The sequence below is a fragment of the Pleurodeles waltl genome, chromosome 3_1 (assembly GCF_031143425.1).
Source record: "Pleurodeles waltl isolate 20211129_DDA chromosome 3_1, aPleWal1.hap1.20221129, whole genome shotgun sequence".
Lineage (NCBI taxonomy): Eukaryota > Metazoa > Chordata > Amphibia > Caudata > Salamandridae > Pleurodeles > Pleurodeles waltl.
Genome location: NC_090440.1, coordinates 369,757,948 through 369,773,803, shown reverse-complemented (window position 1 = coordinate 369,773,803; position 15,856 = coordinate 369,757,948). Strand labels below are relative to the sequence as shown.

At 43.7% G+C, this 15,856-nt stretch overlaps 1 long non-coding RNA gene across 2 annotated transcripts; it reads left to right on the top strand.

Annotated features, from left to right (window-relative positions):
- Positions 1–1,468: 1,468 nt before the first annotated feature.
- LOC138284113 (uncharacterized) lies at positions 1,469–13,802 on the top strand. 2 transcript variants are annotated; one of them, XR_011201348.1, is made up of 4 exons: positions 1,469–1,716; positions 3,539–3,674; positions 11,592–11,661; positions 11,780–13,802. It is a non-coding gene; the product is annotated as an uncharacterized lncRNA (long non-coding RNA). The 2 variants fall into 2 exon arrangements; XR_011201347.1 differs by having other exon boundaries at positions 11,592–13,802.
- Positions 13,803–15,856: the final 2,054 nt, after the last annotated feature.

The following is a 15,856-nucleotide window of genomic DNA, read 5'->3' as shown; positions in this document are numbered from 1 at the left end:
ATGTTTTTCGTGGTGTTAGCAAAGCCATGAAAACGATGGTGGTAGGCCCTAACAGTGACAGGAAATTCCTTCCCTGTCACTGGTAGGAGGTTCACCCACCCCCCCAAACACTCCCCAGATGCCCCCACACTCCCCTCCATCCACGCTCCCCCCCTTCCTGTCCCATACACGCACACACTCGCAGACACGCACCACGCTACACCCACTCACATTGGCAAACACGCATTTATTCACGCATACATCCATTCATTCTCACACACATCCGTAAGCGCATTCACACACATGCATACACCCATACAAACAACACTACACACACTGGCGCATTCACGCACACACTCACACAGTCATGCACACAACCCCACACACACACAACACACCCCACCCCCCTCCCATGTCAGAAGCCCAACTTACCTGCATCCAGGTGATCTTCCGGCAGGGAACGGGACGGGGCCCTGCTACCGCCAGCAGCGCCCGCCAGCCGAACACCACTAGGCCACATCATGTGTCATGATACAGCTGGCGGCGGACTAAAGGCGTGGCGGTGCTAGTGGTAGCGGCGCCACCTTACCACCATCCGCCAGTATGGCCATGGCCAGATTTCCGCCCTTCTTGTGGCGGACGTCCAGCTGTGGTCATAATCTGCTGAACGGATGGTAGCCACGGTGACCGTCTTTGGGTGACCGTCACCGTGGCGGTAGGCAGCTTATGCCATCAATGTCTTAATGTGGGCCGTAGTCCCAAATTTGCCCTTTATAGAAGATTCTCTCAATTTAGATTCAAATTTGTCTAGCGATTCTCCTTCCTTTTGAGAATACGTGCAGAATTTATATTGATTCATAAACAAATTTCTGTCTTTCGCAAATCTACCTTCCAGGTGTTTTTTTGGCTTCTGCAGATAAATCCTCTATCATATCGCCATTAGTTTCAGTAACCATCGGTAAATATTTTAAAATATGTTGCCCTTCTTTGCCCAATTAATTTAAGAGTAACACTTTTTTCTTTGCTGCAGTAAATCTTTGACCATCTAAAGCTTCAATATAGGTTTCAAACATATTAATCCAATCCTCCCATTCTATTGGTAGAGGACGTAATGTAAAAATAAGGGAGGTGTTATTATGGCACTTACAGATCGCATTGTAAATATTTAGAAAGTCAGCAAAAAGTTAATAAAGCAGTAAAGGTGTGTGTATCAAAGTTAATACTGTCGGTGCACACAGAGAAAATGGTGTGCATATCACTGTTACCTGGAACCACAATTATTCCAATACGAAATATCCAGTGCAGATTTTGTAAGACAGTGCAGATCACATCTGATGCGTAAAACATTTTTTTGTGGACGCAAAGTAATACGCAGAGAAAATGGTGTGCTTATCACCTTTAATCAGAATTATCCCAATTCAAAATGGCCACCACATTGCGTTACGTTACGTGCCAAGCATCACATGGGGATCCTATGACGTCAACAAGTTCTGCAACGGAGTGCGCCCAGAGGCGCTCGTGGGTCACTTGAAGGAAAACCAAACGTAAAAAGTTACCGGTTTCTGATTAATCGACTATATAAATAACCGATTCTCAATTCCTTTTTAGAGTTTAGAAAACGTCTGAACTTTCGGAACAACCACGCAGAAAGGCGCCCGTCGTTGCATCGGTACAAAGCTGGCAACTCGTTGCCAAATTCTTGTCTGCCATAAACAGGAACAGAAACTCCTTTGAAGTGTAAGTGCTGGTTTATTTAAAACAGGAGCTCTACAGCTGAAGCCCAGCTTCCATCAGCCAGTCTTCTCAACAACTGACTTCCTTGGAAAGCTGCAACACTTGATGCAATACAAACATTCTACATTCTTATCACCTAAGTAACCATAAGCCCACAACAGTTTCACATGACAATTAACTTACTCTTAGGTCACTGAGTGCACTGTCACCAGAGTGAGGGCAAGAATGTTTCTCAGTACGTTTAAAAACTACTGCTTCCTTGTATAAAAGAAATACATGTTGTTATTTTTTTAGGGTCGAGCCTGCGCTAGCATGCGCTTGCGCATGCGTATCACTTGTGAGACGCTGTAGTAGTTAGAAAAGGGCTCGGAGCCCCGCCCATGTACGTCAGTATCTTTCATTGGTTCGTGGGCTTGCCTTTTAAAATCTGCTTGCTTTCATTAGTGGAAGGCATGCATGCATCATGCCTTTTCTGGTTGTTAGCCCTCCTCGAGCGCAGGGACCAAGTACTGAAAACATACGAGGCAGCAGTTTTCTGTCCGGTTTGTGGACTACTTTTCCTCTTTTTTTGCAGCGCGATCTCGCTTGGCAGAAGTCGAGCGCTTTGCATGACATCGACCCTGTTACATAGTTAATTGCACTTTGCTGGTTACGTAGATAATTGCACTTTTGCCGATAGGTTTCACTACGAGTGAACTGTAGCAGCACGATGGCGCTCTTTTTTCAATTTTTTAGTTTAATTTTCTGTATCGATTCACCTTATGGCCCTGCACTTGGGCTTCAGAACATTTGTGTTCCGTGGAAAACATTTTTCAGCAGCTGATCTTCCTTCTCGGCTCTTCAAGGGTAGCTGATCATTTCCTTACAGACCCAGATATTCATACTGAAATACAGCAAAACAAACCCGGGCATTCGGGTCTTTTTATGAGGTGTGGTGCTGCCGTGAGCGCGCTCCTTCACCGCACTCAATAGGGCCATTGTCTTACACTGAAAGATGAAAATACACTGTTCTGCAGACCTTAAATCACGCTGTACCACACACTGCCTTTGTTTCTACTCTGGAGGCCTTCTGCCTTCCACAGGTCACAGTTCTCACCCTAATAGTATTCTGTTTTTGTTCATTCTTTATTAGCAAATCAATCTCCAATATATTTGTTTTTTTTTAAGAAAAAGGACGGGGAATCTTTTCCCTGTGAGGTGCAACTCAGTAGATACCCTCACAATCAATAACATTTCTTATTTTGCTAATTCTGCTACCACTATTGAATTTTTTTTATCTTCTGTTTAGTCTTTGAAGCTGTAGTTGGTTGATCTTAATCTAAATAATAGTAGTTGCCAATGGGTTTTCTATAACTAACTAGAGAATGCCTGATAACTAAGAAAACAATGGATGGATGGCTGGGTATTTTAACTTTAAGTTCCTTTGTATCATGAACTTTAGTGGCCCTACAACTATTACAGCAGCATGGAGGGGAAGGATCATTGGACCAGTATGGAGAGGGGTCTTATCGGAGTGTGTGGGGTCACTGACTAGGCAGAGGTTTGTGATCTCTGTAAGTTGGAGCAGAGTCCTGGTAGGAGAAGGCATGAGTTCTAGCAGTCGCAGAAGCAAGGTTTGATGATTGATTAAATGATTAAGAGCCCAGGATATACCAGTGACTGTGTCAAAAGTGGTCACTTTACGTTTATTAGCGGTTTGGCAGAGGTGCTTTCTCAGTGAATCGAGACCAGTAGTGTAAGAATGCTCGTACACTGTTGTGTGAAGAATCTGTAATATGTTTGTGGTATGGACCGTTCCTGAATTTAATTGTTTTTTCCATCTTAGAAAACACAACAAATAACTCGACAGGTCAGTCCCGAGCAGTCATTGCAGCAGCGGTCAGGAGACGAGACAACAGTCATAATGAAAATGACTACGAGGAGGCAGAGCATGAGGTCAGAGTTCGAAAACGCAAGGCAAGGTACGTCTATATGCGGGGAAGTGGAGCAGAGCAGGATTGTCTCTTAGGGAAATGGACACCAGTTGCTGTGGCCTCGGAAACTGCCAGAGAGCTGCAGCAGCGTCACTCATGTCAGTCACCATCCTGACATTCAACTGTCCTTGCACCAGCCTGGTTAACCTTTCAGATTAAATTTTTTTTTGTATAGATGCAGTTGTATATATATTTTGCCATATCTTGCCTCCGCTTGGTGACATGTCCTAGGTGTGCCCTGATCTCTGAAAATAGAATTCACATCTTTGGAACTTGCTTTAAGCTATCCCTACTCTGGGATCACAAGTTTTAACATAGCAGATGTTCAATTGGTATGTCATTGACATTTTAGTTTAATTTCAAACCGTGGACCTTCAACAACACAAGACAATTTTTTTACATACTGGAAAGATTGCCTGCCTTGTCTGTGAATGGTGACAGCAGATGACCGAAGCATTTGTTGAATTGTTGTAATTACCCTGACTCAAAATAAATTTGCCCTGGGTGACATTATTGATTGGACATGCACTGTCAACAATACATAACCAAAGGTCCCTACTAATAGATGAATATATGTACATGTATTAACCTACTTGGTTGTATTAGATTTTGTTTGTGCTCTTTTTTACTTTCCATGTATATTTGTTGCTACTGTTCTTTCTGACCTTTACTTTTTTAAGGGGCGAGCGCAAAGTGCTCCGTTCCTCTTCTAATCTCTCTTTAGGAGGATTTTAACCCCCCCCCCCCCCCCCCCCCCTTTTACGTCAATCACTTTCATTGGTTCGTGGCCTTTTAAAATCCACTTGTTTTCATTTGTGAAAGGCATGCATACGTCATGCCTTTTCCTGTGTTTAGCCCTCCTCGAGAGCATTGGTAAACTACTGGAAACGTACAAGGCTCCATGTTTTCCGTATGGTTTCTGGACTACTTTTTCTCTTTGTTTCGCAGCGCTATCGCACTGTGTTTTACACAGCGCGATTGGACTCTATTTTATTTTTTTCATTTAATGTGGCAAGAAAAGTCCGGATAGGAGTTTACAACGCTAATAGCTCTAACACGACGTAATGCGAGACCCGTTGCATTGCAAATGCTTGTTACTTTGAAGCCACAATCTCATTTTCTAACATGTTTGCTACATGACACATGCCAAAAATCTTCAACGCTCGGCTTGAGCGCAGGCTCTAGCTCTGCTCTCCCTTGTAATTTGATGGATTGCCCAACTCTAATAAAAGTACAAATCTGTGATCTCGATGTTACACTTTGTACTCTGCAGCAATTACATTGATCCTTTATGCTATTTTCTAATGAGTAAAAACTGCTGATATATAACACAGTTCACTCCAGTAAGGTCGTTACCTGCCACTGTAATCTTACCTTGGTAGTAGCTACCAAAAACTGCTGGGCACACATGGTTCAGGCTCTAGGACTTTGGCCCTGGTTGAACTGCTAACAGCACTGGGGATGTTGTAAAGGTTTCATGCTGAATTTGATACCAGGCGCGACTTCTTGGCCTCAGGGATGGGGGAGGGGGCCAACGTTGAGAAGGGGCTGGCAGACAAAGAAACTGACGGACAAATTGCGATTCCTGTGCACACAATCAAAAAAGGGCGCCACCTCACCTCACAAAAGTACGCACACAACGTCCAAGCGAGCCCCAAAACTGGACTTCTGCCAGTCGAGTTTTTTCCCGCACAAATGGGTAAATATGTGGCCCATTTGTGCGGGAAACACATACTCCTATGCCGGTGCTGCAGAAGGCATGAACGCCAGTGATTTCGTCAGCACGCCAGCGTGCCTGGGGCCCTAACATGATGGGAGTTTTAGTTGAAAAGCACTGCTTTTCTGAATGGCTTCTTCGTATCTTGCTCCTCCTGATATCATCCAGGTGCAGAGGGATGAGAATTAGCTTGGAATTAAAATATTTATTGATGCTATTGTTGTAGATGCAGAGAAGGGTTCTTATTATGTCATTGTTTTATAGTGACAACTAAAAGAGTACCGCAGTCCAATTTCAAAACGTAGTAGTCATGACACAATGAAAGTCTTTCTCAGCGTGCTTTTTTCGAGAAAATGTTTTGTCATTTTGTGTAGTCTTTGTTGCCTCTTATATGCTCATTTATTCTGATAAATACTTTTTTTGTCACCATGCCTATGTAATTAAGTCAGCATGAGCAGATGATTTTCATCAATTCCGTTTGTTGAGTTTCAGTTCGTAAACTGCTTCAGTTGCCACAGGTTCTGTAGACCCAAGTCTAGCTCCATGATGTTCCATGTGTGAGGTAACAAATGGCACAATTGCAACATGGGTGATATCCTTTAACCGAGGCCAGATTCGAGTTAATATTTTGGTGCTCGTTACTTCTTTCTGTGGGCATGTATGCACAAAGAATGTTACGTAGACTTTGTCCTTTGTTATAAAAGAACATGGGTTTTTCGAGTGTCTGGCTACTTAAAGTTAAGATATGCTAATGCTTATTAACCAATGTCTTGACTGTTCAAACTGGGGCAGGAAAGCGTAACACAAATATGCCCCTCGTTTTTTTCTGAATTTATGTTGCAAGAAGTTGTTCTCCGTAGCTGTTACCTGCTTTTTATGGCTTTATAAATGATCCGGTCAGGATAGCTGTTTTTTCAGTTTGTATGTCAGTTTTCTGCCATGTTTGTTAGTCATTGTGATGTATGTGCAGTTATGTGTCCAACAGGAAAGTTTTCCACAAGCGTGCGGTGGTGGAAACTTTCAAACAGAAGTAAATTGTTCCTGTCTTTTGGTTTTTAATTAACTCTGGTTTTCAGGGGTGTATTCTTAGATCTAGGAAGGCTACTGCCTGATTGCTCATTATGGTTGTGAAGGTAAGGAACGGATCAAATGAATTCAACAACTGTTAATGTATTCGCCTCTTCCATAGCACCTTTCCAAATGAGGAGTATGTCATGTGTATACATCTTCTAGAGTGTGAGAAATTGGTTCGTTGGTTGACTGGACTGGGGGTTTGCCAACCCATAGCGGGCCCCCAAGACAGGTGTGGGCCGATCGGACTGGTTTCGGGGCGGCGGCCCAACAGTGGGCACCGCAATTCAAACTTTTGCAGGCATCTCGGACTGGGTGAGCCCATTGGCTGGCAGGTGCATTGGGGGCACCTGGGGTGGTTGGCGGGGGCAGCCAGGCAGGTTTAAAAAAGGGACTGCAAGTCCCCTACAGCTTCACCTGTTTTTTTTTTTTGCCTGGCTGCCCCTGACGACCGCAGACACGTATGCATCCTGGGCCCTGCCCTCGTGAGGATTATTAATTTTTTCCCACACTTTGCCTCACATTCCTGCCTTGCCCCAACTGCAGCCGTGGTTCCTGCTTTGAGCCACCCTTGGCATGGTGCCCTGACCTCTACCTGGCCTTGGATGGGAGTGGCTGGCGGTGAACATTGCTTAGGGACAGAAAGGCCTGCCTTGATCCTTCGGCACCTGCCCTGCTACCTGCCATTGTTCAGGATCTGGGACTGGGAGTGGCATCTTAAGACAAGGTAAGGTGGTGGGCTGTGTTTCTATGGTGGGGGCCATAGCTGCATGCCTAGGTGAGCAAGGATTGTAGGGTGGAGGGCAGCAGGCTCCACAGGGCAGCAGGGTGAAAAAGCATTTCGTACCGGTTTCTTTACGTGTGATGTTCTTTTTTTGGCAATTTTTCTGTATATTATTTGGCCAGTAGGCAGCACTGTTGGTTCACTATTGGCAGCAATAACCAGTGGATTGCCTCATTTGTGATCGTTCTCCCAATGTGCTGCATGTTTAGGGCTTGGTTGGGGGACCACTTTCTGAAGGTTGTTTTTTAAATATTGCCTGGTTGCAAAAGTTCTTAGCCTTCACTCAATCACTGGATCATTCATTTAGTGTTGCTAGGGAGGCTTTTTGCTGTGGGGGTTCTAATATTAGCCAGAACAGCTTGTGGTAGGCTCATAGTAAAGCATGTCACCTAAACAGGTTAAGCGTAAACTTGACGTGGAAGCAGTTATGGGACATCTGGATGCCATGGACCGGGTATTGGCCCTCACATAACTAGCATTGATCTCATTGGCACAGAAGGAGGCTGAGGGCAATCAGCAATGTGACCAGACTCCAGTAGTAGCGGAGGACCCCCGCCAGCAGACCGCAAGGAGCGCCCGAGGAGGGTAGGGGCCCCACCGAAATCAGCATTCCCTCCTGTTCCAAAAAGAGATAAAAAGACTGCCGCAAAGGGGACACCTGCAGCGGAGTCACCGGTTCACAACCTAGGGCAGGCAGACACACAACCAGAGGTCGCCATCATTGAGGTGGTACTGGGCCCTAGCCTGGAAGGGACCAGTTCAGTAAATAAGCAGGGTCCTGGGGGGACCTAGTTAGCAACTTAGACAAAGTGTTGGCGTGGCTGGCAAGGGTGGGCAAAGCCCCAAAGATGGACCTAGCAGGAGAGGGGTCAACATTGTCCATGTGGAGGGGCTGGGCAGAGGGCGCTAGTTCCAAACAACAAGGAGGCACAACAGAAACCCGGGAGGCTCCTAGGGCCCCAGCTGCAACATCAATTGAGACCCTCTCACTAGTGTATCACCAGCAGAGACCAAAGGTGAGTGTGCAACCCAATCCGGTGGTACACATGACTATGTGCTTTCTCCCAGGGATCAGTTGGGGCTCCACCTATCTGAGGAGATGATGATTCAAAAGGGGGCATATGTTGATATGTTTGAGCTAACCATTGTGAAGCCAGCAGAGGAGGAGAGTAAAGAGAGTAAGGACTGTCCCCATAAATGGAAGAAGCCTAAAGTTGAAGAAACTATTATTAATTGGATAAAAGGGTTTAATTTTTATCAGTCCATCCTGCATGAAAAATTCCGAGATTTGGGCCCATAGACTGCATATTACTTGAATAAGATAGTGAGTGCACATGAGGAATTTGAAGGGTCCAGTTGGAAAGAGTACGATAAGGCATTCAGGTTGAAGAAAGTCACAAATTCTTCCATGTGTTGGGATCAGACTGATGTGAATGCTTGGTTACGTTGTATGATGCTAAAGACACCTGAGGCTAATGGCCCGTTTCCTTTTCCGGGGTCTGCAGCAAAGGGGTAAGTTGGGCATTTAACAAAATTCCTTGTATTAGACTGCGGGGGTCCTGCAAATTCAAGCACAATTGCTCCTTTTGCTGTACAGCAGGACACGCTGAGTTCAAGTGTTTCAAGAAGTCAAAAGAAAGGGGTGGGGAGAAGTGAGGGTGACTCTTCCCTGGTCATCGGTGACCCATCGCCTGTGTCTCTCTTGGTCTTAAATGCTTGGCTCAATTTTAATCCACATCATGAAGTTTAACAACTGTTGTATGAGGGTTTCCACTACAGTTTGACGAATCCATCATCAGATGTGCAGGGCCCAGAGTATTGCAAAAACCAGCAGTCCTTCGATATTGCACAAGGTGTTGCTGAACAGAAGATATTGAAGGAACTGGGTTTGAACAGGGTTGCCGGCCATTTGACAGCCCCCGCATGATGGTTTTGTTCCCTCTTAGGGTTGGTTCCCAAAAAGGATCCCTCTCAGCCCTTTGTGGTGCATCTGTAAATGACACAATTGACTCAGTGCTCTGATCAGTCAAGTAGGCAGGAAGCACAGTGCACTTTTGACACGCTCAACGATTTCCAAGTGCCGGGTCGCAGCGGTGATTTCTTTACTCGGGAATACAGAAACGTGCTTTTCAAGTCCCATGGTTTATAAAAAGAAAGCGCTCTCCAGGCGCTTTAGCAAATAAAGAAAGGTGCTGTCCAGGAGCTTTAGGCCAGTTAAGTGGCGCGCTCACCAGGTGCAATGCAACAAAAATGAAGCGCTTCTCATGCGCTACATGAAGGCGATTGCAGAGAGCAGAGGCCACAGCACCCAACCCCTGGGGAGACAGAAGTGAAGCACAGGGCGGCAGGGCCCAGCAACAGGCCAGCACAAGGGGGATGCAGTCAGTGGCATTTCCTCCTAGTGACCCGGCAGGTCACAGGTCAGCACAGCAGCTGCAGTCCAAGGTGGTTCCTGGTGAGTTAAAGGTGTTCCTGGGTCTCTTTTATAGGGGGAAAACCCCCTGTACTTATACTCAGTTTTGCCCAATGTTAACAATGAGGTTCCAACCAGTTACAACTGGTTCTAGGAGTGTCCCCTCTCTCCCCCAGCACAGGCTCCATACATCAGTTGGGAGTAAACGAGCCCTTTGTGTGAGGCAAGGGCACAGCCTATACAAATACAGGTGTGCCCCGCCTCCCCTTCTCTCAGCTCAGGAAGACGATTCAAAATGCAGATGCACCTCTGTGTCACCTCCACCCTCCCTGTGTATGGCTATCTGAAAAGTATGCACAAAGCCCAGCTGTCACTCTGCCCCAGACGTGGATTGGAGTCAAGCTGCAAAACTCCAGTCATAAGCATTGAGAAATGCTCATTTTCTAGAAGTAGCATTTCTGTAACGGTAATAAAAAATACATATACACCAGTAAGCAGCATTTCTCACTACCATTACAACTATACCAAATATGCCTATGCTACCCTTCATAAATCAGACAATACCCCCTAGACATAAGGCAGGGCATTTCCAATGCAATCCTAAGAGAAAGTGGCATTCACAGCAGTGAGAAACCAAATAGGCTGCTTGTCACTACCAGGACAGGCAATGCAACCAGGCATATGTCCAGCCTTATACATACATAACACCCTGCCCATAGGGCTAGCTAGGGCCCACCTTAGGAGTGGCTTGCATGTAGTAAAAGGGGTGCTCTGGGCCTGCCAAGTAAATTTGGATAAGCTGCGCACGCAGGCCCTGTGCTAGTAGGTCTGAGACAGGTTTGAAAGGCTACTTAAGTGGGAGGCACAAGCAGCGCTGCAGGCCACTAGTAGCATTTATTTACAGGCCCTGAGTATAGGAAAACAACTGTACAAGGGACTTACAGGTAAATTAAAAGTGCCAATTAGGTATAAGCCAATCATACCAACTTTAGTAGGTAGAGCACCTGCACCTTAGCACTGATCAGCAGTGATGAAGTGCTCAGAGTCCTAGAGTCAACAGCAAGAGATCAGTAAAGATAGAAGGAAAGAGGCAAAAAGTTTGGAGATGACCCTGCAAATAGGGCCAGGTCCAACATAAATACATTGCTTTTCATTTACAAGAAGCTGTTGAAAAAGAACGTGAATCACTAGCTAATTGCTTACTTACATTATTAAGTGTTCCACTGGTCCAATACCATGGGTTTCTCCCATAGTGGTAGTGCCCAAAAAGGACAGTGTAGGAGCTAAATGCATCTGTGTTGACATGCATCAGGCAATCAAGGTGACTGAACGAGAACGACAACCAGGTCCACACATTGCTGGCATGATAATGCAAGTGAATAATGCAAAGATATTTTCCTGCCTTGATTTAAATAAAGGTTATCATCAGTTGGAACTTGAAGAAAGTTGCAGGTGCATCACAACCTTTTCTATACATGTTGGTTTGTTTCAATACAAAAGACTCACAGCCTGATTTAGAGTTTGGAGGACGGGTTACTCCATCACAAACATGATCAATAACGCATCCACCGCATTACAATTTCATAGGATAGAATGGAATTGTAATAAGGCAAACGGTATACCCATCACAGTTGCGACAAAGTAATCCATTCCGCCAAACTCTAAATCAGGCCCTTAGTGTTGGTGTGTCATCAGCTGCAGAACTTTTCCAAGACATCATTCAATGTATTATACAGCCTTTTGTTAATGCGCTCAATTATAGCGATGACATATTAGTTTTCAGAGCTGCATAGCAGACTCATGATGAAGCTCTCACACAAGTATGTTGTTTGCTCAGTGATGCAGGATTGACTTTGAATGCAGCAAGTGTGAGTTCAACAAGACAAAACTAAAATTCTTTGGCCATATTTTTTCTAACAGGGGTATGACACGTGATCCTGCAAAAGTACAAGCTCTCTCAAATGCTGATTCCCTACAAGATGTTTTATTGGTATGTTCCTTTCTTGGCATGGCCAGTTACTGTTCAAGATATATACAAGTCTTTGCCACTGTTAGTGTTCCATTATGAGAGTTAACAAAGAAAAATGTTTTTTTTCAATGGCCACAAGAACGTGAGAAAAGTTTCAAGAAGATCAAACACATTATAGAAAATACTACTGAAGTGGAATGCTTTAATCAAAAGCTTCATACAGAGGTTGTTGTTGATGCCAGCCCGATGGGGTTAGGCAATATACTTTCACAGCACGGTGACCCCCAAATGATTGACAGCATATTGTGTCTAGCTTAGTAGAAGTTTGTCCCAAACAGAACGTGCTTTTTTACTACCTGATAAAGAAAGTTTGGCCGTGGGATGGGCTAGTGAACATTTCCATGCATTCCTGTACGGAAAGTCTTTCATGCTGGTAACTGATCATCAAGCTCTACTGACTATCTTTGGCAATCCAAAAGCCAACATGCCTCCTTGCATTGGATGCTGGGTACTCCGATAATCGATTATACAATTGTACATCATCGGGGAAAGGATCAGAAACCTGCTGACTACTATTCAAGAGTGTATATAGAAGGTCACAGTACTCTATCCAAGGCAGCTGAAGCCTACATTAATTTAATTGTCAAATTAAGTACACCAGCTGCCATTAGCCCAGATTATCACTGCCATGAACCATGATAGTGACATGCTAAAGTTGAAGGACATAATTACAAATCAGTTGTGGAACCGAAACACTCGACCTCTCACCAATGACGGTGAATATCAAAAATACAAAAATGTAAACGATGAATTGTCCATAACACACAAAGGAGTCATACTATAAGGGTCGAAATCCTCATTCCGTAGAGTATATCACATAAAGTATTTGAAGTGGCTCATGAAGGACATTGTGATATCATTGCCACAAAAAGAGCTCTCAGAGATTGAGTTTGGTTTCCGTACTTATATGAAAGAGTTGAAAAATAGCTCAAGGCCTGCCATATATGCAACAGCCTTTCTACCAGTGTTACTCAACATACTCTGAATGTGTCTGAGCTGATTAAGCATTTATGGGATAAACTAGCCATTGATTTCTTTGGCCCACTGGACAATGGACATCACCTGATGGTGATTGTTGATGAATACTCACGGTTCCCTATAGTTTAAGATCTCTCATCTACAACTCATGAACGAGTCATTGAAAAACTTGATGGCATATTTGTGATTTGGGGCATTCCAACCATTGTCAAGTCTGCTAATGGCCCCCCCTTTAACAGTAAAGAATTCCCAAAATGTCTGAACATAAAGCATAAAAAGAGTACACCTTTGTGGGTGCAGATCAATGGACTTGTTGAGTGTTTATGAGTACGCTAAAAGAGAAAGTACAGCGTGCAACTCTTGAGAGGCTCAGTTTGAAATCAGTACTAAATTCTACTTTAAGAGCTTATCGTTCAACACCCCATTTGACCACAATCAAAAGTCATGTGACTTCGATGTTTCGGAGAGCAATGACAACTAAGTTACCTCAGTGGAACAAGCAGAAAATGAGAGGTTGTGCTGACAAGAGGCAACATGCAAAAGACATCACATTCAAAAAAGGTGACTGGGTGATCGCCTGACAGATCCGCAGAAGAAAATCTGAATCTTCATATGATGCTGAACCATTCCAAGTGGTATCTACAAAAGGAGGCATGGTGACTGCCCAGTGCCCTGGGAAGACTGTTACCAGAGACTCTTCTCACTTCAGATCTGTGATTCATGAATCTTCAACTCGAAATGGTAAAAGAAAGACTGACCCTGAAAACTCAGTGACTACTTTTATTTCTTCACCATCCTTAGCAATTTCTGACACTGAAGATAACATCTCACAGCTTCCAGTAACCAGATCCGGTCACATGATCAAAGCGCCAAGAAGATTGATAGAAGAGATATAGTTGTACATATTTACATGTGTATGTCTACTGATTTTATTAAAATTGTAATTTTTCATATAATAGAATGGTTAATGTAGTGTCTTGCATGTTTTACAACAGAACTGTTTTGGCTCCAAACAGACTTTGCATCAGTGTGATGCCATTGCTAGAGTAGAATGGAATGAAAGCTTGGTTTAGAACGCTGGAGTTCACATGTACACACAGATGAATAAAGACCTGTCCTTTACAGCTCTGTTTGTGGCATAGTCATTGGGGGATACTCAGGTTGAGGAGGAGACTACATTGCCCATGTTTAATAACAACCCAGGCCACCCAGAGAGGTTCACATGATAAATGACTTTCCTCTTAACATACTGCTGCCATTTTTGCCAAGGTGGGAAGAGGAATGAATGTTTCTGTGTTCATTTTTTAAAGCCATCTCTTTTAAAAAATACATCTTAAAGCACTGATGTAATTTGATGTATTTAGGTAAAACCCTTGCACATGTTAAAGAAATACACTTTTATGAATTTTGAAGAGGCATTATTATATTTTTACAAATGTTTGCAAATTAATGTGTTCCTAAAGTTAAATGCTACCGGACAGCCTATTGTATTCCTTTATTTTACTTCAGTTAGCATCTAAATAAATGTATGCCTATTTAATTAACATATGTTTGAATGTTAGTGCTTTCTCAAGTAAAAAACAGTCCAGTACTGCTGTTCTTCAGAACACACAGGGGAGAAGTAGAGGTGGGCCAATGCACATCCTCCACAAATTGGTGTGAAGGCAAAGTGGGACAGACCTACTGAGGTGTGTACTAGGATTGATGCCCAGTTTGGGTCCTGGGGAATTCCCTCATGAGATACCAATCTTATTGGAAGAGGAGGCCTCACCCACTATTTGTGGCATGCTTCCCCATTGGTGACCTCTCCCCACCATGGTAAGATGGTACCACCAAGGCACACTCAACCTTGAGGCAGAAGAAGTTCTTAGATAAAACTTTATAGAACAGAAAGAGATCCAGAGTACTAAAAGTACCTAGAGGTAAATCCTGGTTATCACCTTTATTAGCGGATAACTCTAGTACAACTAAAATCTATAATGGGACAAGGAGCACTGCTAGGTTTACAGCATAAACCACCTCATGATAAATGTGTGACTACAAAGGGTTTTGTCTCCTCTCAGACCATGAAGCTTGATATCAACTAGGTTAGGGAGAAATAACTCAGAGACAAAATAGGACTCACTTTGACACTACCATTTTGCGTTGCACCCACTGATGTTAAGGATCATCTCCCCCTGAAGAATGTCCAGGACCTGAATTGGCAAGAAGTAGGGCAGAAACATTTTTGCATTCCAGGGATGTTGAGGTCATCATGCTTACACTCCATCTGAATTATGTTTTTAGCTGTACCAGAGGTACCCACTAATAAAGGTGATATTCAGGGCTGCTGTTCACCAGGGGGCTGCATGTGAAGGTCAGAAGGGCTGCAAGCAGTCTCTGGCCGTGCCTTTGAATATCACTGGTCTACACTACAGCATAGCAGCTTAAATTTTCTTTCCAGCATGCCTGAAATTCCTGCAAAGGAAATAGATGAAATGTAAGAAGAGCACACCTTCATTTTAATAAAAAGATAATAGCAGAACAGATATGGGTGCTAGATTTTTTGAGTAAATGAGTTCTGGATCACCAATGCATGCTTTGTGATTCTGACAATGTATACACCTTTATTAAAAGACAGTGATGGAACTGTAGTAAGAACTAGCTGTCTGAACTAATGATATGACAAATGTTTGTCCTACAAGGTAAATCTGCAGATTCATCATCTTTGTAAAAAATATTCACACAGGGCAGTAGGAGGGAGTCCTCAGCTAATTTAGTAGTCATGCCAGATGACACGTTTCAACATTCTTTGAGGGGCAGCTCTAATTTTTAAAAATATATGAGCAACACTGACTTCACAGACACATTCTTGATTTTTAAGTCACTGTGCTGTGTGCAACACTTAACCCTGGCAGAACTGGCAATCCATAATTTAATGCTGGCTTAAGCAGAAATGGCATGTGAAATAGCTTCCGAAAATGGTACAGAAAGATTTTCACCAGGTCCTAGAAGGCTGAGATCAAGGCAGACTTCCTTGGGGGAGCTTAAGAATTGTTAAAGCCTCCTCTTTCTTCTACCAATACATCTAGATTTCCATAAAAAGTAACCCTTTCAAGCTTATTGTCTTTCAGAGCAATTTTCCAGGTTCTGGTGTTTTATGATTGAAGTCCATGTTCCTCATCTGAAGGACAAACAG